General features: G+C 45.4%; 1 protein-coding gene across 1 annotated transcript in view; it reads right to left on the bottom strand.

The window, feature by feature from the left end:
- Window positions 1-4,537: 4,537 nt before the first annotated feature.
- Window positions 4,538-24,412, bottom strand: part of YBX1 (Y-box binding protein 1) — a 75,293-nt gene continuing 55,418 nt past the window's right edge. Inside the window, exon 8 of the mRNA XM_044071589.1 lies at window positions 4,538-4,845. The gene's annotated coding sequence lies outside the window, so the exon portion shown is untranslated. The remainder of the gene's footprint in view (window positions 4,846-24,412) is intronic.

Below are 24,412 nucleotides of genomic sequence, written 5' to 3'. Positions count from 1 at the left end.
ATGGATGGGGGATCGCAGATATACCCCAGGGATTACTTCAGTGTCACTGCTTGACAGAGGCACAGCAAAATAATAGGCATAGTTTTATTCAAACTAAAGGGGTGGCGAAAGCCAAATAACTATGGGCTAGGCTTATAAATGCCCTTGGGCAGATAGCCTAGTATGAACCTATGAACCTATAATGCGGTGAGAAACCCTTAGAAAGTCACATGGGACAAACTGATGTCCAGACAAAATTAAGGCAAGGAAGAACTGAAGGTGACTGACCTCTCCCGTTACAGTGAGAATGAGGCACATAGCATCAAGGTAGACATTACGGGAAGCAATAGGCTCTAAGTTTCATAGTATAGTACTAGGCTATCTGCCCTGGGGCATTTGTAAGCCTAGCCATAGTGATGTGGCTTTTGCCACCCCATGAAATGGTACAAAAATGTACAGAATAAATCTAGAATACTGTGCCTCTGTCTAGCAGTGAGACAGATGTGACCCCTGGGGTAAACTTACGATCTCCCATCCACTCAAGATTTCTCTTGGAGTCAGTGAGGGGCTCCGCCTAATACGAACTGGGATCCTGTTCCAAAGCATGGGAAGCCTCTGGGTTATGAATCTATCCCTCCAGCATGTCCTATTCATACTTGTGCCGAGGTTTAAGTCTTTAGCTCACATGGTCCTGATGGATTTGGATTTCTTGAGGTGGAGCATGTCCATCATATCCTGATTGGACATAGCCCTGTAAGTCAGGCAGAGATCACCTCTGACCAGGCGGTATGCTACTGAATAGAGCTGAAGTTTCTTTAGTCTGGCAGAAAAAGACATGTTGGAGACCCTTGATCCTTTTGGTGAGGTACTTTTGTGGTCCCTCCAGCTGTTGCAAATGCCGGGTGAGGTACATACCAGATGGGGCATTGTACTCAATCATGGGTCTGATAAGGGAGGAATATAGGGGTACAATGACATCCTTGGATCTGGATGTGAATCCCTTCATGATGAGGTGTGCATGGTAGAATGTTTTTCTAACCACTTTGGCAACGTGGGTGTCAAATGAGAGGTCGCTGTCTACCTGGGTCCCTAGGTCTGATACTTTTTCCGTACTCAGTGGGTTGCTGTCTATGTGATAATTTGTGGGTACTTTGTTTTTTCCAAAAGGGATGACTACACACTTTTTGGCATTTAGTTTAAGGCCGTGACTACGGCATCAGTTGTCCATTTCAGTGAGGCCTTTTTGTAGGAGGTGTGTCTCTGCTGGTGTGTCCATTTCAGTGAGGCCTTTTTGTAGGAGGTGTGTGTCTGCTGGTGTTATCGACTATGGCGCCTAGTTTGCAGTCATCTGCGAACTTGTCAGCCACAGCCCTCCCATGTTTGCTTTAACATCTGAGAAATAAATGCCGAACAAGAGGGGTCCCAGGACAGATCCCTGTGGGACACCACTTGTGACTGGCTTTGAGTCTGACATTGCTCCAGCGATTTTAACTTTATGGGTTCTGTCCTCTAGCCAGTTTGCAACCCATCTAGTGACATAAGGGTTTACTTTTAAGCTGTTTAGCTTGATGCCTGAGTGGGGTATTGTGTCGAAGGCCTTAGCCAAGTCCAGGTATGCTGTATGGACTGCTTTGCCCTCATCAATGGCTCTAGTGATAGTTTCGAAAGTCAACCAGGTTTAAAAGGCAGGATCTGCCCTTTACAAAGCCGAACTGGGTGGGGTCAAGTGTCTGTAGGTCCCCTATGTCTCTGAGTTCCATAATGATTCTTTCCATAGCTTTGCAGACCAGGCTAGTTAAGCTTATGGGGCGGTAGTTTCCACGGTCTGTAGAGGTACCCCACTTGTGGAGTGGGACCACTGTTGCTGTAGGCCAGTGTTCAGGTACATATCCTGAAGTAAGGCTAAGGTTAAATAGCATTTTTGTGTGTGGGTTTAGCTCCTCTTGGAGTTCACGTAACACACACCCCGGGATACCGTCGGGTCCCATTGATGCTGTGTTTTTTGCTTTGTTTAGGGCGGTTCTCACTTGGACATCTGAGATGACAGGGAGATTACATTCAGCTGGGATAAGTATTTCTTCTTTTGGGGGTGAAGGAGGGGAGAAATTTGCACTGAACCTGTCAGCCAGAATATTAGCAATATCTGTGGGTTCAGTGTATTCTTTTTCGTTGCGAACCAACTCTGAGCATATCTGAGGGTTTCCACCCAGGTTTCCAACATAGCTGAAGAAGGCTTTGTGGTTATCTTTAGTGTCCTTAGCGATTTTTCTCTCAAAGTATGCCTTGGATGTTTTTATGAGAGAACGTAGTTTTCTGCTAATGTTCATCAGAAATGTCTTCCCTTCATGGGATTTCGCTCAGACGTGCAGTAGCTTCCTTCTTTTGTTATACAATTTGTTTATGGCTGAGGTCCACCAGACAGGACGCTTACATTTAGTGGAGAGGGACTTGGATTTGTTTGGGATTGCATGATCCATGCATTCTTGGAGATGTCCACAGAAAGCATTTGTGAAGGATTCGGCATTGTGGGATGTGGCATCCACTGGCACAGTGGGCTTAAAGGATACCATCTCAGTCTTAAGAGGAGTGAAGTCTGCTTTTGAGAAGTTTTTCACTGTGGTCTTTTGTGCTGGGGGTGGAGGTGGGATATGTATATCCAGGGTGATTAGTTTGTGGTCAGATCTCACTAGTGAGGGGTATACTTCCGGTGTGGAGCATTTTGTCCCCATGTTTGTGATTATCAGATCTAGTATATTATCTCCCCTAGTGGGAGAGGTGACTAGTTGCTCCAGTGCATTTGAATTTATGAATTCCAGGAACCTTTGGGCTAGGGTATTAGGGCTAGAATAATGTACCCAATTTATGTTTGGGTATTTGAAGTCTCCCAGTATGATAGTATTTTGTGATGCATTCATATCCTCCAATGTCTTCAGGAAGGCTGAGTGGGGTTCTTGAGATTGGGAGGGTGGTTTGTAACATGCTACCAGTTGTATAACAGTTTTGCCTATGGTTAGTTGCACCTGTATGGTCTCTGATGCTTCATGTGTTGCTACTAACCTGGAGGTGTGGGTATCCTTTATGAATATGGACACTCCCCCTCCCTTTGTGGTTCAGCCCGGGTTTTGGGGCCGAAAAGCATGATACAAGGTATAGCCTGGTAGTGCCGGGGTGCTCTCAGGAGCCTTGAACCAGGTTTTGGTTACTGCACAGATGTCGATGTTCTCCATGCTGAGGAGTGCATCAAGTGCCTGCATCTTGAGATTTAGACTTATGGCGTTGAGCAGCATTACCCTTAGTTTTCTTCCATTTTTGTTTTCTAAGGAGGTGGGTTTGTCTTTTGAGCCTTGCCTAAAAAAGGCACTATGGATGTGGCAAGAGCCTTAGCCAATATCCGGAAGCCCAGTGGTGACAGGTGTAAGCCATCCCTTGCGAAGCAGCATGGCTTGTCCAACGTATCATCCCAGGCAGACAGACATTGGATCCCCTTAGAATGACACCAGTACATGAGCCAATTGTTAAAGCGGATCATCTTGTCTTTGTATTGTGGTATCATTCTTGGTGAGGGCAAGATGCTGCTCAGGGGGTCAGGGTCATACCAGCCTGGGCTACGTAATCGGAGAGCTCCTCTATGTCTCTTTTCATGTAGTCCAGGGAGGTACGTCTCAGGTCATTCACACCAGCATGGACAATGACGGAGTCCTATTTGTACTTGCTTTGGAGTGACCCGAGTGCGTGTGTTATGTGGCGGATCCTAGCTCCCGATAGACAGCTCAGTCACCTTCTCCTTGTTCAGCCTGGTCAGTGGGACATCAGTGTGTCTGACTATGGAGTCGCCTATTACTAGTGTATCAGGCAAGGTGTTTGGCCTCAAGGGCTGTGATTGGTCGACACACTGATTTATTGAAGTATGTGTTGCATGTGTTTTTGTTTTGAGGTGGTGGATTTTTGGATGTCTGCTTTGGGAGCCTCTGTTGTTTTGGTAAGTTTTTTATTAGAGCCTCCGAGTATGTCTTTGTGTTTTTATGTGTTTGGTTTGCAGTTGTGGTAGGTAGGTCTATGTGGGACTGGGATTGTTGTGTGTGTGGTTGCCATCTCCTCCTGTCTGGTCATGCCAGCCCTGAGTTGAGAGAGTTCAGCCTCCAGTTTGGCTATATAGTTGCATCTCTCATGTATTTGTGTTTGTTGGGAGGAGAGGGTTGTCTGTGTACATGAGACAATTTTAGCATCGTCTCAAGTACTACTGCACAAGCAGCATTTACTCCCCACTGACTGAGGGGCCATATTACAATTGCTTCAAGCTGTGCTCATCTCCTTGGTATGAGACCAGACCAACAGCTATACAATGACAGAACAGTCCATGCTAATCAGAATTAACCTACTGGGGATTTGGTCTTGAAAATGGCAGCAAAATGTTTGCTTTTACCACACACTTCTACAAACCCGGAAACGGTTTATGCTTTGCCATGATTAATTTTTTTTTCAGAACCCCCCCCCCCCCAACTACTCACAGTTAGTTGAAATGTCTTCCACTTAATGAATGCACTACATGCATACAACCTTTTAAAATACCATGTGCTTGCATTTATTTAAAATCCAAGTTCACATCTTAAAGATTAAAAATGAAGTTCTTAAAAATGTTTACTTTGACCAGGTATCAAATTAAGAAAAAAAATAGGTTTACAAAAAACATTCCCAAAGGAAGTTTCAAATTTAGGCAAAAGTAATAAACTCCAAATGCTGCATAGGTATTGCAGACAGATCTGGCATCTGGTCAAGTTAGAAGCAAGCACTTCAGGAAGTCTGTTTTTCTGTCTTCTTATTGCTGGAGTTAAATTCTTCAGATGTTTCACGACTTTGATGGCTAAACTAAAACAAAAAAAAGGTGTCCCATTAGTAACGTGAATACATACTAAACTTTATTCACTTAAGTTTCACAACAAATCACATTTTCCAATAAGGCAGTCCCAGTGTGATTAACTATGCTTCTCTAAGCAAATCACTGAACAAAGATGCTTTAACACTACCAGTTAACTCCCCACATAAAAACATGTAGAGTTTTGCCGGTCAAAACCAAACTGGTCAGCTAATTTCTTCCTTTTTTCCATCTTTGTTGTTAGAAAGCAGCCACTCAAAAATGTATGAACTAAAGATTCTACAGAAATAAAATGCTTTACAGACCAACAGCTGTACCTTTGTCAAGATGTAGCTTTTACCTTACAGTGAGCAACATCTGCAGAAGCAACCCTGCAACCACCAGAGCAAAACAATACCATCTAATGCCATGCTGTTCATTTTATGTCCCACCTTTAAAGAATGGGAAGTGCAATTGTGCAGGGAATAAAACTAAACTTGCCATAAAATGTGTATGTGTTGAGTAGATTCATTCACTACTGTAGTAGTGCCTTGGGATTTCCTGCCTTGAAGAAATCTGAGGCTGGTCTAAATACCATATGCAGTTGAGAAAGTAAAAGTCCGGATTTCTTACTGTTGCAATAGCCTTTAAGCTACATGGGTTGTGCCTTGCCTAGACAACTGTCTAGTTCCAAAAGCTCCTCCCACACATTCACCGACTGCAGACATTTTTCATGAAGATTCTTCTGGACTTGCCTACCTAAAAAGAAGTGTAGTTATCCTGAATAAAGAAGTGCAGTTATCCTGAACAACAAGTAACAAAAGGAAAAAAGAAAAGGGGGTAGGGGTGGACCAAGCAAAACATGTCTGGGCTCTTACAATGCTTTGTAAAAAGCATTTACAGGGGACTATGTTGCTGCTTCTAGAATCTACTCCAAGCCCAAGCTCAGTAGAAAGCCATACTGCCTGGAACAGGTTTACCATGGTGGCAACAAAAACAGCCAAGTCAGTTTCAGCACTGATTTTCTTATTCACAACATATGAAATTAATAGCACAGTTTTGTACCTACCATAAATGTAGATGTTAAGAGTGCTAATACAGCTGCAATAATCACAGATGGGTTTTCTGCCGTCAGGCGGGTCCCCGGTCGGCCGAATTCCAAAGTCTAGGTCCGGTGTCGGTTGTTGTCGCTTTCCTTCCTGACGTCAGTGAGGCAGGGGTATACAAGACACAGCCGACGCCATTTTCTTCAGTCTTTCTTGCCCCAGATGTCAGGTGCCCCCCGAAGGAAGGCAATACATAGGTTCATAGGTTCATACTAGGCTATCTGCCCTAGGGCATTTATAAGCCTAGCCAGAGTGTGTGTGTGGCCTTCACCACCCCTTAGGATGAGAATACTATACCCATTAGTTTGCTGTGCCTCTGTCCAGCAGTGATACAGAGATGATTCCCGGGGTAAACCTACGATCTCCCATCCACTCGTCAAGATTTCTCTTGAACAGAGTCAGTGAGGGGCTCTGCCTCACATGGACTGGGATTCTGTTCCATAGTGTAGGGAGTCTCTGGGTGATGAATCTGTCCCTCCAGCACGTCCTATTTATATCCGTGTTGAGGTTTAAGTCTCTTGCTCTCGTGGCTCTGGTGGATTTGGATTTTTTGAGGTGGAGCATTGTCCATTAATTCCGGGTTGGACATGGCCTTGTATGTCAGGCACAGATCACCTCGGAGCAGACGGTATGCGACTGAATAGAGCTGGAGTTTCTTCAGTCGGGCATCGTATGACATATGTTTGAGCCCCTTTATCCTTTTGGTGAGGAACTTTTGGGGTCTTTCCAACTGCTGCAGGTGTCGGGTAAGGTACATTCCGAATGGGGCGTTGTACTCAATCATTGGTCTGATAAGTGAAGAGTACAGGGGTACAATGACCTCTCCTGATCTGGATGTGAATCCCTTCATGATCAGGTGGGCAATGTAGAAGGTCTTCCTAACCACTTTGGCAATGTGAGTGTCAAAAGAGAGGTTACTGTCAACTTGGGTCCCCAGGTCCCTGATAACTTCTTCCATGTTTAATGGATTACCACCTATGTGGTAATTAGGGGTTACCTTGTTTTTCCCAAAGGGTATGACTATACATTTTTTGGCATTTAGCTTAAGGCCATGGCTCTGGCACCAGTTATCCATTTCTATGAGACCTTTCTGGAGGATGTCTGTGTCTGATAAAGTGTCAATTATGGTGCCCAGTTTGCAGTCATCTGCAAGTTTTGTCAGCCACAATCCCCCTATGTTTGCCTGCACTTCAGAAAAATAAATGCCGAACAAGAGGGGGCCCAGGACTGAGCCCTGTGGGACACCGCTCGTGACCGGCTTAGAGTCTGACATGGCACCAGCAACTCTAACCCTGTGTGTTCTGTCCTTGAGCCAGTTTGCAACCCATCTTGTGACATATGGGTTTACATCTAAGCTGGTGAGCTTTTCTATGATGCCCGAGTGGGGTATTGTGTCGAATGCTTTTGCTAGGTCAAGGTAGGCTGTGTGAACTGCCTTACCCTCATCAATGGCCTTAGTGACTGTTTCGAAAAAGTCGACCAAGTTCAAGAGGCAGGATCTGCCCTTGACAAAGCCAAATTGGGTAGGATCCAGTGTCTGTAGGTCCCCAATGTCTTTATGAGTTCCATTATGATCCTCTCCATAGCTTTGCAGACAAGGCTCGTCAAGATTATGGGGCGGTAATTTCCAGGGTCTGTAGAAGCACCGCCTTTGTGGAGTGGGACCACAGTTGCCGTACACCATTCTTTGGGTACGTATCCTGTAGTAAGGCTAAGATTAAACAGCAGCCTTATGTGTGGGTTTAGTTCCTCATTGAGTTAGTGTAGCACACAGCCGGGGACACCGTCCGGTCCCATTGATGCTGTGTTTTTTGCTTTAGAGAGCAGCTCTCACCTGGGCATCTGAGAAGTTTGGGAGGCTAGACTCTGGTGGGATAGATATTTCTCCTTTGGGGAGGGGAGAAATTTGCACTGAACCTGTCTGCCAGTATGGTGGCAATGTCTGTGGGTTCAGTGATTTTTTCATCATTTTGGACTAATTCTGAGCATATCTGGGAGTTTCCACCCAGGTTTCTAACATAGCTAAAGAAGGCTTTATGATTGTCTTTTGTGTCATCAGCGATTTTTCTCTCAAAGTTGGCCTTGGATGATTTTATGAGTGATCGTAGTTTTTTGCTAGTATTGATCAGAGATGCCTTCCCATTTAGGGATTTTGCTCTGTCATGTAATAGCTTTCTCCTCTTGTTGTAGAGTTTGTTTATGGCTGGAGTCATCCAGACCGGGCGCCTGCCTTTGGTGGAAAAGGTCTCGATTTTATTAGGGATTGCTTGATCCATACATTCCTGGAGGTGCTCGTAGAAGGCATTTGTAAGGGTTTCAGCAGCGTGGGCTGTGGTTTCCACTGGCTCGGGGGCCTTGAAGGATACCACTCTGGCTCGGGGGCCTCGAAGGATACCACTCCAGTCTTAAGAAGTGTGAAGTTTGCTTTTGCGAAGTTCTTCACTGTGGTCTTTTTTGCTGGGGGTGGGGGCGGGATGTGGATCTCCAGTGAGATTAATTTATGGTCTGATCTCACCAATGAGGGATATACTTCCGGTGTGGAGCATTTTGTCCCCATGTTTGTGATGATCAGGTCTAGTATATTTTCTCCTCTTGTGGGAATGGGGACTAGTTGTTCCATAGCATTTGCGTTTATGAACTCAAGGAACCTTTGGGCTAGGGTGTTGGGGCTTGAGTAATGTTCCCAGTCTATGTTTGGGTAGTTGAAGTCACCCAATATGATGGTGTTTGGAGAGACATTTATACTCTCCAGTGTCTTCAGGAAGGCTGTGTGGGTTTCCTGAGTTTGAGAAGGTGGTCTGTAGCATGTTACAAACTGTAGCGTTGCCACTAACCTGGAGGTGTGGGTATCCTTTATGAATATGGATACTCCCCCTCCTTTTGTAGTTCGGTCCGGATTTTGGGGCGGGCATGATATGAGGTATAACCTGATAGTGCTGGGGTGCTCTCAGGAGCCTTTAACCAGGTTTCAGTCACAGCACAAACATCGATGTTCTCCATAATGAGGAGGGCTTCGAGGGCGTGCATCTTGAGGTTTAGACTTCTGGCATTGAGCAGTATTACCCTTAGTTTTTCTCCATTTTTGTTTTCTAGGGCGGTTTTATCATTTGAGCCCTGCCTAAAAAAGGCACTATGGGGGTGGCAAGAGCCTTTTGCCAATATCCGGAAGCCCAGGGGTGACCGGTGCAAGCAGTCCCATGCGAAGCTATATATTTATATACATGCAATGCAATATAATCAAAAATCAGTAGTTGCAAGCAAATATACCATAGAAGGATAACCCAATCAGGTTGTATGAAGGGTTAGGCCCTAGGCCTTTACCAAGAGGGGAAGGAGGGAGGGAAAACTGTACTGCAGCTGTATTAGCACTCTAACATCTACATTTATGGTAGGTACAAAACTGTACTATGTTCATCGTGCATACAGCTGCAGTAATCACAGATGGGTAGAATCCCAAAGCTACGCACAGGGTGGTAGGCACTAGGTGGAACTAGGATGAGCCAGAATGCCCTGCAACACAGCAGTGGCAAAGCCTGCTCTAGTTTTGGCATATAAAGGCAGGTGGTAGTGTTTTGTGAAGGTATGCACAGAACTCCAAGTGGCTGCCTCCAAAATATCTTTGGTAGGAACTCCTCTGAGGAAGGCTGTAGAGGTAGCTGTGGCCCTGGTGGAGTGGGATCTGATGCCTGTAGGGACAGTTTTCATGATAGGAGTAACAAAACCGTATGCAGTGGCCTATCCATTTTGAAATTGTCTGTTTGGTAACTGGCTTCCTTTGAGCTCCTACAGCATAGGACACAAAGTTGTTCCGATTTCCTGAAAGGCTTTGTTCTGTCCAAATAACGTAGCTGTCTATGGATATCTAAGGAATGTAGCAGCCTTTCCCCTTTGTTTTGAGGATTGGGGTAAAAGGTAGGTAAATGTATGGCTTGATTTAAAGCTACCCTGGAAACCACTTTAGGCATAAATGACGGGTTGGTTCGAAGGGAAACCCTGTCCTGATGGAAGATGAGAAAGGGCTGCACAGCCATGAGGGCTTGTAGTTCCGAAACCCTACGAGCTGAGGTAATGGCCAGAAGGAAGGCTGTTCTCCAGGACAAATATTGCAAATCTGTTGAGGCAGCTGGTTCAAAGGGAGGCCATGTTAATTTTTCTAGAATGAAATTCCCAGGCTGGCATTGGCTGTTTCCTTGGTGGTCTTATATTCTTAGCCCCTCTGAGGAACTGTCTTAAGAGTGGGTGAGAGAATAAGGGTGGATCAGTGTTGTATTCTGCAGAAATGGAAAATGAAAGTCCACTGTTCAGCAGCTCAGCTAGATACTGTAATACCAGAGGCAAATTCAGTTTTCTAGGGTCCTGGCCTTTTTTCTCATTCCAAGAGCAAAAAAGTTTCTATTTTGCGGAGTAAGCTTTTCTAGTAGATGGCCTTCTGGCCTCCAAAATGACATCCTGCACCTCTTTGGGGAGTAGGGTCTGTTGTGGTGTTAAGCAATTTTCCATGCAGCGAGATGGAGCGTTTTCAGCTGGCTGTGAAGAGTTTTGTAGCTGTGCTGAGTCAGCAGAAGAGGCATTAGAGGTAGGGACCAGGGAGGAGTATGTGTTAGGCTCCTCAGGAGTGGGTACCAGTGTTGTCTTGGCCAGCCTGGAGCAATCAGTATCATCTTCGGTCTGTCTGCGCTTGCTTTCAAGAGCACCTTGGGCAGAAGAGGCAGAGGTGGGAAAGCGTAAACTGTCCATGCTGTCCAACTGAATGAAAGGGCGTCCACTCTCCAGGCCTTTGGATGAAAGGTCCTTGAACAGAACTTTTCCAATTGATTCCTGTGGGAGGCAAAGAGATCTACGTCTGGCCTCCCCCACGCTTGGATTATCTTTGTAAACACTTGAGGATGCAACTCCCATTCGTGTGGATCTGTCATTTCTGCTTAGATTGTCTGCCAGCGTGTTTTCCAAACCTGGCAAGTACTATGCCTGAAGTTCGATTTGCCATTCCAGAGCCAAGTTCCAAAGTGTCATGGCTAGTCTGCACAGGGGGTATGAATGTGTTCCTCGTTTGTTTATGTACCACATTACTGTGGTGTTGTCTGTTCTTATCAATAATTGTCCTGGATGCAGGAGGTCCTTGAAAGCTGTAATTGCATTTATCACTGCTAGCATTTCTTTGATTGATGTGAAGGTGCTTTTCCTTTTGGGACCATTTGCCCTGAATGCACCTGTCATGTGCGCCCCCCAGGCGTAATCGGAGGCGTCTGTTGTGATGACTTGATTTGCTTGAGGCTTGCAGAATGGGACACCTGTGTTTGACATGCTTGGGCCCACCATAGAAATTCCTTTTGCAAACATGGAATTATCGGTATTATTGTTTCCAAACTGTGGCTGTGTTGAGACCATAGGTTTTTTAGGTACCATTGAAGTTTCCTCATATGCAACTTTGCACATGGGATTAAAAGAATGCAAGATGCCATGAAGTCCAGAGCCTGCAGGATTTTCCTTGCAGTAAGCCTGGTACAATTTGCTAGTATTTTGAAGTACTGAGTTAGTTGCCCCTGTTTTTCTGGCGTAAGATAGGCCATCTGGGTGTTTGTGTCCAAGTTGGCACCCAGGAAAGTTATTTTCTGAGATGGTGTTAGCCTGGATTTCTCTTTGTTGACCGTGTATCCCAGGGAATTCAGTAACCGTGTTACATAAGCCAGATGTTCCAGAAGTATGTGCTTGCTGTCCGCTTGGATCAGGCAGTCGTCCAAATAAGGGTAAATTTGTATCCCTTGAAGTCTGCAGTAGGCAATTACTGATGCCAGGCATTTCGTGAATACTCCGGGCGCAGTACATAAGCCAAAGGGCAATGCAGAGAATTGATAGTGGATTGAACCTGCAAGAAATCTGAGGTATCTTCTGCAGCTTTGTCTGATTGGGACATGCAGGTATGCCTCCTTGAGGTCCAATGTTACCAGCCAAAACTCCTTGCCCAGCATGGGAAGAAGCTGCTGTAATGTGAGCATCTTGAATTTTGGTACGAGTAAGAATGTGTTTAGGATGGGTAAGTCCAAAATGGGTCTACAGTAGTTTCCTTTCCTTGGTACCAGAAATAGCCTGGAATAAAAACCTTGACCTTGTTCGTGAGTAGAGTTTGTTTCCTGTATTTTTGTGCACTGTCTTCGCCACCTCTTGTGATTGTCCTCTGCCCCTTGTGCGCCTGTATCTACCTCTTTGTGGCTTGTCCGTGACTGGAAAGGACCAGTTTTTAGAAGGCCAATTTCTGCTAAAACGTGGTGGTTGAACCTGTAGAAAAGCTTTGACAGTTTGCATAGATTTGGCTTTTTCTTCCATTTTCCGTAGTATCTCCTCGGCATTAGTACTAAATAGCACATCCTTTTGTAAAGGAGCATCTAGTAGTTTAGCTTTCACATGATCAGGCAAGGTTTGTTCCCTAAGCCAGGCATGTCTACGAATGACTGATCCTGTAACAGCAACTCTACTTGAGGCCTCTAGGGCATTATAGCCACATTGTAAGGTGTGTTTACCCACTTGTTCTGCACTATGCATCATATCCTGCAACTCCTTCAAATCTGGTTGTTAAGGTTGAGACATTTTATTTCTTAATTGTGATAACAGAAACTGCTGATAGTTAAGCATATGAAACTGACAATTTAAGGCCCTCATGGCTAGGGTGGCTGAGGTATATACCTTTTTTCCCCACCTTTCTAAGGATCTTGACTCTTTCGGAAGGTAGTGGATTCTTAGCAGTAGAGGCCTTCATTCCCTTGGGGCCTTGAGAAATGGTTTCAGGGTCAGCATTATGGCTTTTGTAAAGAAATTGGTGGGAGTTAGGAACTCTGTAGTACCTATCAGGCTTGACTGGGGCAAGAGGCAGGGAATCCGGATTAAGGCAAGCCTCCGAATAAACAAAGTATGTCCAAGACAGGAGGTATCGCCAGAGGTCTGTGTTGAGGTAACAAAAGAAATTCCCCAAGTCTTTTCTTGGAATCAGAAAAGTCTTGGCCTTCCCAATGGAAGTGTTCCCTCAAGGTGTGCAAGGTTTCCCCAAAAGAAAAATCCTCTGGAGGAGATGCAGAAGGAATGGACTGCTCTGCATCAGAATCTTCAAAAGGGGAGTAAGAGTGTTCCTCTACATCAGAATGTTCTGAAAAAATGGAGCCCTGATCAGAAGAGGGAGAATCTTCCTCCACTCTGGGTGTCTGGAGGGGGTTGGGAACCCCTGATAAGAGTAATTAAATCCTCAGCCATTTTAAGCATCTGCTTTTTAGGCATGGGGCTTGGAGATGGGCCCTGTGCAACAGGCCTCTTGGGATGCCTGGCTGATTTGGACTTAAAGGCCTTAATGGAAAAGTGGAGGGTCTGAAGACACCATGGGTGGAAGTGGACCTGTCCACATTAGGAGGCTCAACGCTCACAGTTGTAGTCTGGGTATGGGCCGAGGTACCTGCGGTCTCTATTACAGAAGACACCGCCAAAGAAGTGTCGTCGGTAGTCAGGGACTGCATATGCGTCTCGCTGAGAACAGGACCACGTGCAGCCGGTTTTGGCGTGGTGTCGGAGGAGACTGTGGGCCTCGCATGTCGGTCCTTGTGTTTTTTGGAAAAAACGGTAGTCTGAGTCTCAGACGACATTTTATAATCAAAGGCTTTACCAAAAAGGTGTTGGGCGAACTCTGCCCGACGCTTAATACTGCGTTTATTGAAAGTAGCGCAAAAGCGACAGCCCGAGACGTCGTGGTCTGGGCCTAAACAAGGTATGCAGAGGGAATGGAAATCCTTATGCGGTATTTGCTTCCCACAAGAAATACAATTTTTTTTCTGACATCGGTCTGAGGCAAGAAAAGTTTCCCCAACGGGGTACTTAGCTTTAAAGAAGACTTCGGTTTCCAATTTTTCATAAATTCAGGAGCTGGCCGACCAGCACTTGCGAACTGCTTCGGCTTCGGGCACCGCGCGGCAAAGCGTCGGCTGCGTCTTCCTTTCCCCTTTATTCTGAGAATTAGGGGGAAAAAAGTAGGCAAATGGACTGGTTTTGAGTCACACTAGACACCACCTTGGGTAAAAAGGATGGATTAGTCCCGAGGGAAACCCTGTCCACATGGAAGATAATGAAGGGTTCTCACTGCCATGAGGGCCTGCAGTTCAGACATTCTTCTTGCTGAAGTGATGGCTAGAAGTAAAGCAGTTTTCCAAGAGAGGAAAAGTCTGGTCAAAGGCTGTTCAAAGGTGGGGAAGAGTGAGTTTTTCCAATACAAAGTTAAGGTCCCAGTCTTGAGCGAGAAGCTCTTCTTGGGGGGGGGGGGGGGGGGGGGGGTCTTAATTTTTGGCCCCTCTAAGGAAGTTTTAGCAGGGGATGAAAGAAGAGGGGTGGGCTCAGTATTATAATGTACTGATATTCATGAATCTTAATTGAAGAGAAGAAAAACAGGCCCTTGTGGAGCATTTCTGTTAAAATCAAGAATATATATGAGGTAAGCTGGGCACCGTTGTGCCCATCCCCCGAGCCTAGCTCCAGGAACAGTATATTTTCTACTTTTCTGAATAGGATTTTCTAGTACTAGGCCTCCTTGCCTCAAGAATGAGGTCTACCTCTGGGGTCCCCCTTTGTTCAAGAGAGAACTTGAATATTTTTGGTTCCAGTTTCCATTAGTGTGGGTCCATGAGATTTTTTGCTGAAGTCTTCGGCCAGTGAATTTAGTTTGCCTGGCAGGAACTGAGCTTGTAGGTTCACTTGGAAGCTCAAGGCGGTGTTCCACAGAGCCATGGCTAGTCTGTAGAGTGGGTAGGAATGGGTTCCCCCCCTGCTTATGTACCACATAACTGCGGTGTTCTGTCTTTACCAATAGTTCTTCTGCAAGACTAAGGTCTCTGAAGATTGTCACACTCCCCTGCCATGTGAGCCCCCCCATGCATAGTCTGGTGTGTCTGTTAGGGTATGGGTGGCAGAGGGTTGAGTGAAAGGGAGTCCCTTGTGGTAGCAGGCCTCTGTCCACCAAAGGAACTCTGCCCTTGGACAAGAAATAATAGGAATCATTGCTTCCAGGTCCTGAAAATGACACCACAGACTTTTTAGATACCACTGAAGTTTCTATATGCAAAACTGAATATGAGGAAATCAACAGAATGCAAGAGGCCATGAACCCCAGGGCTTGCAGGATTCTCCTTGCAGACAGCGTTTTTTGTGGCCAGTAGTAGTTTGTCAAATGAATGTTTCTCTGGAATGAGGAATGCCATCTGGGAAGTTGTGTTTAAGCTTACTCCCAGGAATATAATCTGTTGGCAGGGTAATAGGTGCAACTTCTCGTTGATTGTGTACCCCAGTGAATTAGAAGTCTCTTTACAATTGCCAGGTGCTGTAATAGCAAGTCCTGAGACTCTGCCTGAGATCGTCCAAGTATGGGTAAATCTGAATATTTCTCTGCCTGCAAAATGCAATGGCAGGAGCTAGGCACTTTGTGAATACCGTGGGCGCAGTAGGTAAGCCAGAGGGCAGTGCTGCTCCTGGGTTTGGACCGAAGGCCTGGAAGGGACTGGAAAGGCCAATGCCTGCATGAAATCTTACAGTTTGCATAGATTTAGCTTTCTCCTCCATCCTTTTGAGGACTTCTGCTTTGCTGACAAAAAGGCACTCTTGGTTTAAGGGTGCATCCAGTAATTTAGGTTCAACATGATCTGGCAAGTTTTGTTCCTTAAGCCAAGCATGCCTTCTAAGTACAGACCCAGTGACAGCAGTCCTGCAAGATGCTTCTAAAGCATCAAAACCACACTGCAAAGTAGGTTTACCTACTTGGTCAGCAGAATGCATTAACTCTTGTAAATCTGTGTGTTCAGCAGAATCTGGCATCAATGTCATTTTCTGTTTAAACCCATAAGATCCTGCTGATACTTTAACATATGAAACTGGCAATAAGCCCTAATATGGCCACAGTAGAAGTATATACCTTCTTACCCCATCTGTCTACAACTCTTTAATCCCTATCAGAAGGGATAGGTTTGGCAGTAGTAGCCTTAATGCCTTTTGGTCCTTGGGAAATGGTCTCTGGATCCGCATTAGGATTCTTGACAAGAAATTTGTGAAATTCAGGTACTCTGTAGTACCTGTCAGGTTTCCTGGGAGCTGGAGGGAAAGTGTCTGGGGTAAGGCTGGATTCCAAGAAAACCTCTACAATCTCCAACTTAGCTAGAGGCCCTGTGTTGAGGCAGGTTTAAGAAATTCCCTCAAGTCTCTTTTTGGACCGAGAATAGTCCTGGCTTTCCCAGCGGAAATATTCCCCAAGGGTATGCAAGGTTTCACCAAAAGAAAAATCTTCTGGAGGGGAAGCAGTGGGAATGGAATCCTCTGCATCAAAATCCTCATAAGTAGACAAAGGGTAAATCCTGGTAGTCAGAAGGAAGAGAGATCAGATTCATGATCAGAAGAAAAGAAAATCAGTTCTAGGTCTCTTGGAGGGGGAAGGCTGGCTTCCCCTAATAAGGTCTTCAGCCATTCTAATCACTTGTGTGAGGCATATGGGCCTGAGAATGCGCTTTGGTCGTCTGTTCTCTAGGCTTAGTGCGAGCTTTAGGCCAGAGGAATTTGGTATTCTTGCCTTGAAACAAAGTAGCCGGCTTGATATGAGAAAAAAAAAATAAAAAAATCGGTATGCCTGAACACACCCTCAGAAGCCGGTGCCTGCACAGAGGCTCCAGACCCATCCATGGTAGAGACACCTGCAGGTTCCATAGTCTAAGCATCTCACGGTATACCAGACTCCGAACAGGTCTCAGTAGAGGCCTGCAAATCTGTAGTAGCTGGTATCATGGGCTGCAAAAAGTACCTCACCGAGTAGACTAGCTTATCAGAAGAGTCATCTGCATTTTTGGACCTATACGGTCTGTGTCTTTATCCTTACGATTTTTCGGAAGATCAGTAGTCTGATGGCTTAAAGCCATTTCGAAGTACGGGGACCAAGAACGAAACTACTTAAAGCCCGAATAGTTCAGGTGTTGAACAAGGCACAAAAACAGCGAGGGACGTCATGGTCTGTGCCTAAACAGGATGCAGTAAGAATGAAAATCTAAGGTATTGGCTTTCCACAGGCAAGACAATTGTCATTTTTTTCTTACATCGGTTAGAGCAAGAAAAAAGTATCCCCAATGGGGTACATTTTGAAGACTTCAGGTCTGAAACTCGAAAACGAAAATTTCAGGAGTCAGCCGACCAGTACCTGCCAACTACTTCTGCTTCGGGCACTGCACATAGAAAGACGGATGTAATGGCATCGGCTGCACGTTTTATACCAGACGACCTGACGTCATGGAAGAAACGACAGCATCCAATGCAGAAATCCGAAGACTCTGGTATTCTGGCCGGCCAAGGGCTACCTGCAGGCAGATGACCTAAATAGGATGACTGCAACAACCATAACTTTAGATGTTTGGGATCCATCTCGCCTACATTCTGTACTGATGGGCTCTGAGCTGATCCCTCGGCTCCGACTCTGCACGCTATACTACAGAGCGAGGCCTCTTATTGGCTGAGCTATTTCTTATCCCAGGATGCACCATCACTAACCCCCCAGATCTTGCCCGCATTCATGCACACATGCACAACTTGTTTATATAGCATTGATAGATGTTTCAAGATGAAACAGGATTCGGACCTTCTGATATCCTCTGATCTCCAAGGAAGGGGGAAGGAGGGTGGGTTATTGGGAATGTAGGCGAGATGGATCCCAAACATCTAAAGTTATGGTAAGTACATAACTAAAAGATGTTATGTGGTTATGTGATCCTATCTCGCCTACATTCTGTACTGATGGGACAGCGTCCCTAGCACCTAAATCCTGGGTGGCTCATTGGAAAACACTCCTGAGCACTGTGGAACCAAATGAAGCTCGTCCTCTAGATGCCACATCTAATTTGTAGTGGGAAATGAAAGTGTATGGGAAGACCATGTAGCCGCAGCACAAATGTCACTAATGGCAAGCTTAGAATGAAATGCTACCGAAGTAGCCATAGCCCTTGTAGAATGAGCTTTGACAGAGGTGGTAAGCTCTTTATTAGAATAAAAATAAGCTTGAGTAATACAGTCCCTGATCCATTTGGCAATAGTGACCTTTGTGATGGCTTTGCCCAATTTATTGTCCGCAAAGGATACAAACAACTGATCTGTTTTCCTTGTTTGTTTGGTCCTATCTAAATAAAAACGCAACTGCCTGTGGACATCTAATGTGTGGAATATGAATTCCGCTTTGTTAGAATACTTCAGAAAGAAGACTGGAAGTTCTAATGATTGTTGTAGGCAGAAACTGGAACAAACTTTAGGGACAAAAGATGGATTTGGCCTGAGATACACTCAGCCTGTGAAAAACCAAGTACGGAGGTTTTACAGACAAAGCTTGAAGCTCTGAAACCCTTCTGGCAGAAGTAATCGCCACCAGAAAGACAGTCTTCCACGATAGAAATTTTAAATCACATGTCGCTGCCGGTTCGAAGGGGAAGGAAGTTAACACCACATCGAGATCCCATGGAGGAGCAGGATGAGAAATCGGAGGTCTTAAAAGCGCAGCACCTTTCAAGAAGGTCTTACACAATCTGTTGCTCATTAAAGGTGGGTTAATAGATTCGTGAAAATTGGAAATGGCTGCCAATTGAGACTCCTAGACTCCTTATTAGGAGGATGGACGGACGTCGAAGCCTCTGCTACATCTTGCTGGGTAGCAGATGCCACCACCAAAGCATCTACAGCCACACCTTTAGTCAGAAACTCTTTTTCCGGGGGTGCCGACAGGAACTTATTAGGACGAGCAGGCACCGGTTCCACAGAGTCTGGGTGTTCCCACGCCCTTCGACACATCAAATCCAAGAGCCCTAGACACCCAGGAGGCGGAAGGCTGAGCCCGAAGGCCTTAAGGAACACCGACTCATCAGCAGAAGGGGGTTTGGATTGCCAGCCGTTGTTTAAGGGCTTTCAGGATGTCTGCAAAGGAGACATCTGAGGACGACTTAGGGGACCCCTCTGCATCATCGAGATCAGTGTCTGATGTAAGAGACTCAGGGGAGTCAACGTTCCTCTTGCACATCTTTTCCTGGGGGTTCCTCCAAGAAGCTTCAGAGGGACCTCCAGGAGGTGGGGAAACCCCAGTGGGGTAACCTCAGGCCCCGGGCTCCGCTGCCCAAGGACAGGGGACTGCCAAAGACCCAGTCTCGGTATGCAGGGAAGGAGCTGGGGAGACCGGAGGTAGCCAAAGATGATTTGGCTAATCCCACTCCTCATAGCCCTGAAGGCGGGACCACCAGAACTTGGGAAGGTCCCACCTCCGGCCACGGTAGACTGCACTCCCGCCACGCACAGAGAGGAAGGCTTGGGACCAAAAACATCAGTCTCGGCGCTCGGGGCCGAAGAAGTCCGCTGCATCAACTCACTCAAGAGCGGGAGTTGGAGTAAGGGTCGGCCCGACCCTAAAACCTCCATCGGTTCCACCAGCACCGCTCCAACGTGCCAAGCTGTTGGAGGAGGAACCAAAGAAGCAGTTTGGACCATCGGGCTCCGACGCCGAATGGGCTGGAGCCAAACTAACTTTTGAAACACCGGAGACTGGAAGAGTCTTAGGAGCACCTGTCGATGTCCGAATCAGACATCTTGGAGGATCTAGAAGACACTGGTCCGAACCGATTTCTCCATAGGACTAGGGGACCGGGCTTCAATGGATTCGATTACTATCGGTTCGAGGGAGATCTCAAAGTATTTCCCTCGGTGCCGGCGAGGACTTCGCACCGGCGGGGAAGAGTCTGAGCCGGGCAATCCTCATCGGGCTCCAATATCAGTGGAGCCGATGAAGGTGACTCCGCCTCGATGCCCCCAGTCCTCGGCTCCAAACCACAGGGGTCGACTGGAGGCATCGAGGCAGACTGCTCTGCCCTCGCCCGGGTCCGTGGAGCCGATGGAGAAGCCTGCCTAGGTTTTGGCAGTCGGTTCCGACAGACTGGTCGGAGACGACGCTTTTTTCTTTTTTGTAGGAGAGGAAGAAGAAGATAAAGCCTCCTCGAAGGATGGCTTACCCTTTGAGAATTAATTTATTCTTCCTCTCCTGGAGGACTCTCGATGAAAAGGCGTGACACACGCTACAGGACTCTTGTAGGTGCTTGGCGCCTAAACAATAAACGCACGAGGAGTGGTCACTGCTATACATTTTATAACCACACCTCAAGACTTTTTAAACCCAGAGGGTCTATGTTCCTTAGACATGTTGACTAACCCTAAGAAACAAGATTTAAGTACACAGAAAGCAAAACTAAGAAAGTTTTACGTCTTAAGTTTTTTTTTTTTCCAGTTGACGAACTAGTAGCACAAACACATAAATGAGGGTCAAGACCCTCTAACTTAAGCAGGTACTTGACCACTAAAACACAAACGCTAGATAGTAATATAGGGAAGGCCCTCTAACTTAAACGAAACCTTCCCCTTAATGAAAACACAATTTTCAACAAAAATCTTCTTAAACACACTCAGATAACAACGATAGCTGTTAAAACAGCTTTTGGGTTCAAATTAACAAATTTTCTGACAGGAAAGTCTGAATAAAACTGTACTTAGCCCAGCTGTTTGAGACTACGCCCTAGCTTGTAAGCTGCAAACCAGATCTGGGGGATCAGTGGTGGTGCATCCTGGGATAAGAAATAGGCTCAGCTAATAAGAGGCCTCATTTATAGCATAGCGTGCGAAGTCGGAGCAGAGGGATCGGCTCCGAGCCCATCAGTACAGAATGTAGGCGAGATAGGATCACATATCAATCGGGTTCACCAGTAGGATTTTGGGTTTGTCCAGAATTTTCAGAAGGACTTTCTGAATTAGTGTGAAAGGAGGGAAGGCATAAAAGGTACATTACCTCCCAAGAAAAGGAGAATGCGTCCACTTTCCAAGCTTGTGGATCCGGATCCCTTGTGCAGAAGCCATAACCTTCTCAGTTGAGGATATTCACTCCTTCCAGGTGGACCTGGAGAGACTATGCCAAGTTCTAAATCTGGATGGCCATGCTGCATAGGGGGTAGGACCATGCCCCCCCCCCCCCGCTTGACTGTATACCATATGGCAGTCATGACACCCACCACTGATTTAGTTGTTTAGGCACAGAAATAGTGGAAGCGGTGAGTCCATGGGTCGGGAGTGTTGGCTCCATAGGTTTCTTCGAGACCCACTAGATTTTGCACATGGAGTCTTGCCAGAGGTAAGATGGGCAGAGATGCCATGTGGCCTCTCAAATTCCCAAGCTGTCAAAGAGGAGTGGGTGAGATCGGTCTTAAGTGTCTAATCCTTTGGCCTTGGATGAAGGCTTTAATAGTCTGTTCTGATCCTGCACCCCAAGAAAAAAATAGTCCGGTGAGATTTTTCTTGATTTAGAGTGAACCCTAGTTGAGTTAGGGTAACCTGTTGTAGGTGAAGTAGAAAGAACTTGGTAGTCTTGAAGGATGAGCAGGTCATCTAGGTATGGGTATGTGCATACCCAGAGCCCTGCAGTGAGCAATGAAGGAGGCTAGGCACTTTAAATACTCTAGGGGCAGTGGAGAGACCAAAGGGCAAGGCAGAGAACTGAAAATGGAAAGAGCTTATAGCAAAGCGGAGGTATTTCCTGTAATTTGAAAGGATAGGAAGGCATCCTTCAAATCCAGGGCTACCATGAATGCTTGGGAGGGCAGCAAGATCAAAAAATTGGGTAAAAAAACCGGTTCCCAAAAAAACTGAAAAAAAGGCCCTTCCCAAAGGGGGCCCTTTTTTTAAAAATTTAAAAAATCTTTAAAAAGACAAAATTTTTAAAAAATGGGGGGGGTTTACAAATTTTAGGGTTTTTTATTAAAAAAACCCCGTTTTCCCCCAGGTTTTAAAACAAGGGTCTGGGGCCCCCCGGGAAAATTCCCCCAAAAATTTTTCGGGGAGGGGCAGAGGGTGGGGCCCTAAAAAGGGGACCCAAAAAGGGTTCCCGTAAAGGAAAGTTGCCGAAGGGGGAAAAAAATTTTAAATTTTTTTTTTGAAAAACCAAACGGGCCTTTCCCCCTAATTCTTTAGAAACCGTTGGGGGTTTTTTAATTTTTGGTAAAACCCGGGGGTGGGGGGAAAAACCCGGTTTAACCCGGGGGGGGAAAGGGTTTTTTACCCCGAAGGGGAAATTTTGGGGGGGGGGGCTTTTTGGGAATTCCCCCCCGGGGGGAAAGAATTGTGGCCCAAATCAAGCCAAAGGGGTGAGAAGCTTGGTCAACCCGGGGGGGCTTTGTTGGCGCCTGACAAGAAAAACGGAGTTTAAATGCCCTTAGTTTCCTTTTTAGAATTTTGGCTTGAAGGTTGGAAGGGAAAATGTTTATCCCCGGGGTGCTGAAGCAAGGAGGGCTTTAATCGAGACCAAAGGGGAAGGCCGGGGAGAAAACAGCAAAAATTTCCCTGTAGAAGTGAAATTTAAACCAGTCCAAAGTCTTTTACCCAAAGGTATTACGGGAAAAAAGTTGCTCCCCTTCATTAAGAACCTTTAAGAAACTATGCTAATCCCGATCCAAACAAGGTTCTATTGACTCAAGGTTTTTTCCCGTAAACCTGGACCGCTTAAATCTTAATTTGGATCTTCTGTAGTACCCCAAGGAACCCATTTGGTACCTCCCGGAATTTTTAAGTTTTTTTCCTTCTCCCTGTAGGTGTCTGTGCTGCTCATTCCGATTTGGGCAATTTTCAATGCTTCAAGAAATTCCCCCCCAAAAACACAAAAATAGAACATGGAACGGAACCCTCAAAAGACTCAAGAAAAAAGGAAAGTTCCCAAAAATAGACCCCCTCAACATAGAAAAATCAACTAACTTAAAAAAAACGGTTAAAAAAACTAAAAAAAGGGGCCAAAAGGAACCCCAAAAACCAATACAAACCCTAGACCCAAAAAAAGTACTTAAAACTTAGCCAAATCAAAAAACAAGTTGGGACTCCTAACCATGACCCCGCCACCCTGAAGGGAAACGAACTGGTTGGCTAGCCCAAAAAGAAGACTCAGCTCAAAGAGGCAAACTAGGCGATTGCCCCCAAAAGCCGAAGGGCTTTGAAAGAACATTAAAAGGGTTTGTTTTCCCAGGGTTTCGAAACTCTGATTCCTTAAAACCCAAAAATAGACAATACAAAAAAGAAATTCATTTCAAAACCGCCTTATGGGGCCAAACTTTTGGATGAATTACCAGCTGTTCAAGGAAGGCTTGCTTCCCCTGGGGTTGGATTGAAAGGTCTTCCCCCATTGCCTTTTTACCAAATTTAAATCCCCCGAAAAAAAAAAAGGGAATGCTGCTCATGAGAAGTCTAAAAATGCACCATCGCCCTTAGTTGGAGAACCATGTCTTTCTGAAACAAACTGGTTAAGGCCCGGAGCCCCGCATCAGGTTTCCTATTTGCTCGCCCAAATTCGAAATCAAAAGAGGGGATCCATTCAAAGGGCCCCCACTCAAAGGGGCAACGCCTTTATGGGACCTATCTTAACCAAAGGAAGACCTTTTCCAAAACATTTCGGCCCCCTCAAAACCAGGAACCCACTGGTTTAAAACATAGAGGGTAAATGACAAAACACCTCATACTTTACTTCAAAAAAAGTGGGAAATACCCAAACCCAAACATCCCCAAAATTTGGAATTCATAAAATAAATGATGGAAAAAAGTACCATCCCCACAAAGGGGGGGTAAAAAGTCCACACCAAAAATGGGGCCAATGAAACCAAATTCCCCCACTGGGGGAACAATAAAACTTCCCTGGGGGCCCATCCCAAAAAAAAAAGACCAAGTAAAAATTCCAAAGCCACTTAATTTAAAGCTAGGGGGCTCCTTTAAGGGGGGAAAAAGTTAAGCCCTAAAATTTAAAAACCCTTTAAAATCAGGCTGATATGGCAATAAAAAAAAGGGCCTTTGTAAAAAACGCCCATTTGGCCCCGAAAACAAATCTCCGGGGGTCTACAAATAACAAAAAACCCTTAAAATAAGAATTGATCCTTGTAAAAAATGACCCCAAAAAAAAATAAAGAAAATTTTTTGGAAAAAAAAAAAAAACTAAAAAAAAAATATGGCCTTCTTTAGCTTTTTAAAACCGGGGGGGGTCCCCGAAGCTGAAAGTTTAAAAATTTGAAAATTTTGCCAAGACATTCCCAAAAATTTTTTTTTTTTTTTTTTTTTTTTTTTTTTTTTTTTTTTCTTTTTTTTTTTTTTTTTTTTTTTTTTTTTTTTTTTTCTTTTTTTTTTTTTTTTTTTTTTTTTTTTCTTTTTTTTTTTTTTTTTTTTTTTTTTTTGTTTTTTTTTTTTTTTTTTTTTTTTTTTTTTTTTTTTTTTTTTTTTTTTATTTTTTTTTTTTTTTATATTTTTTTTTTTTTTTTTTTTTTTTTTTTTTTTTTGGGGGGGGGGGGGGGGGGGGGGGGGGGGGGGGGGGGGGGGGGGGGGGGGGGGGGGGGGGGGGGGGGGGGGGGGGGGGGGGGGGGGGGGGGAGGGGGGGGGG

The sequence above is a fragment of the Protopterus annectens genome, chromosome 5.part0, assembly GCF_019279795.1.
Source record: "Protopterus annectens isolate FY-2018-M chromosome 5.part0, PAN1.0, whole genome shotgun sequence".
Classification (NCBI taxonomy): Eukaryota; Metazoa; Chordata; order Ceratodontiformes; family Protopteridae; genus Protopterus; species Protopterus annectens.
This window is presented reverse-complemented; position numbering and strand designations above follow the sequence as displayed.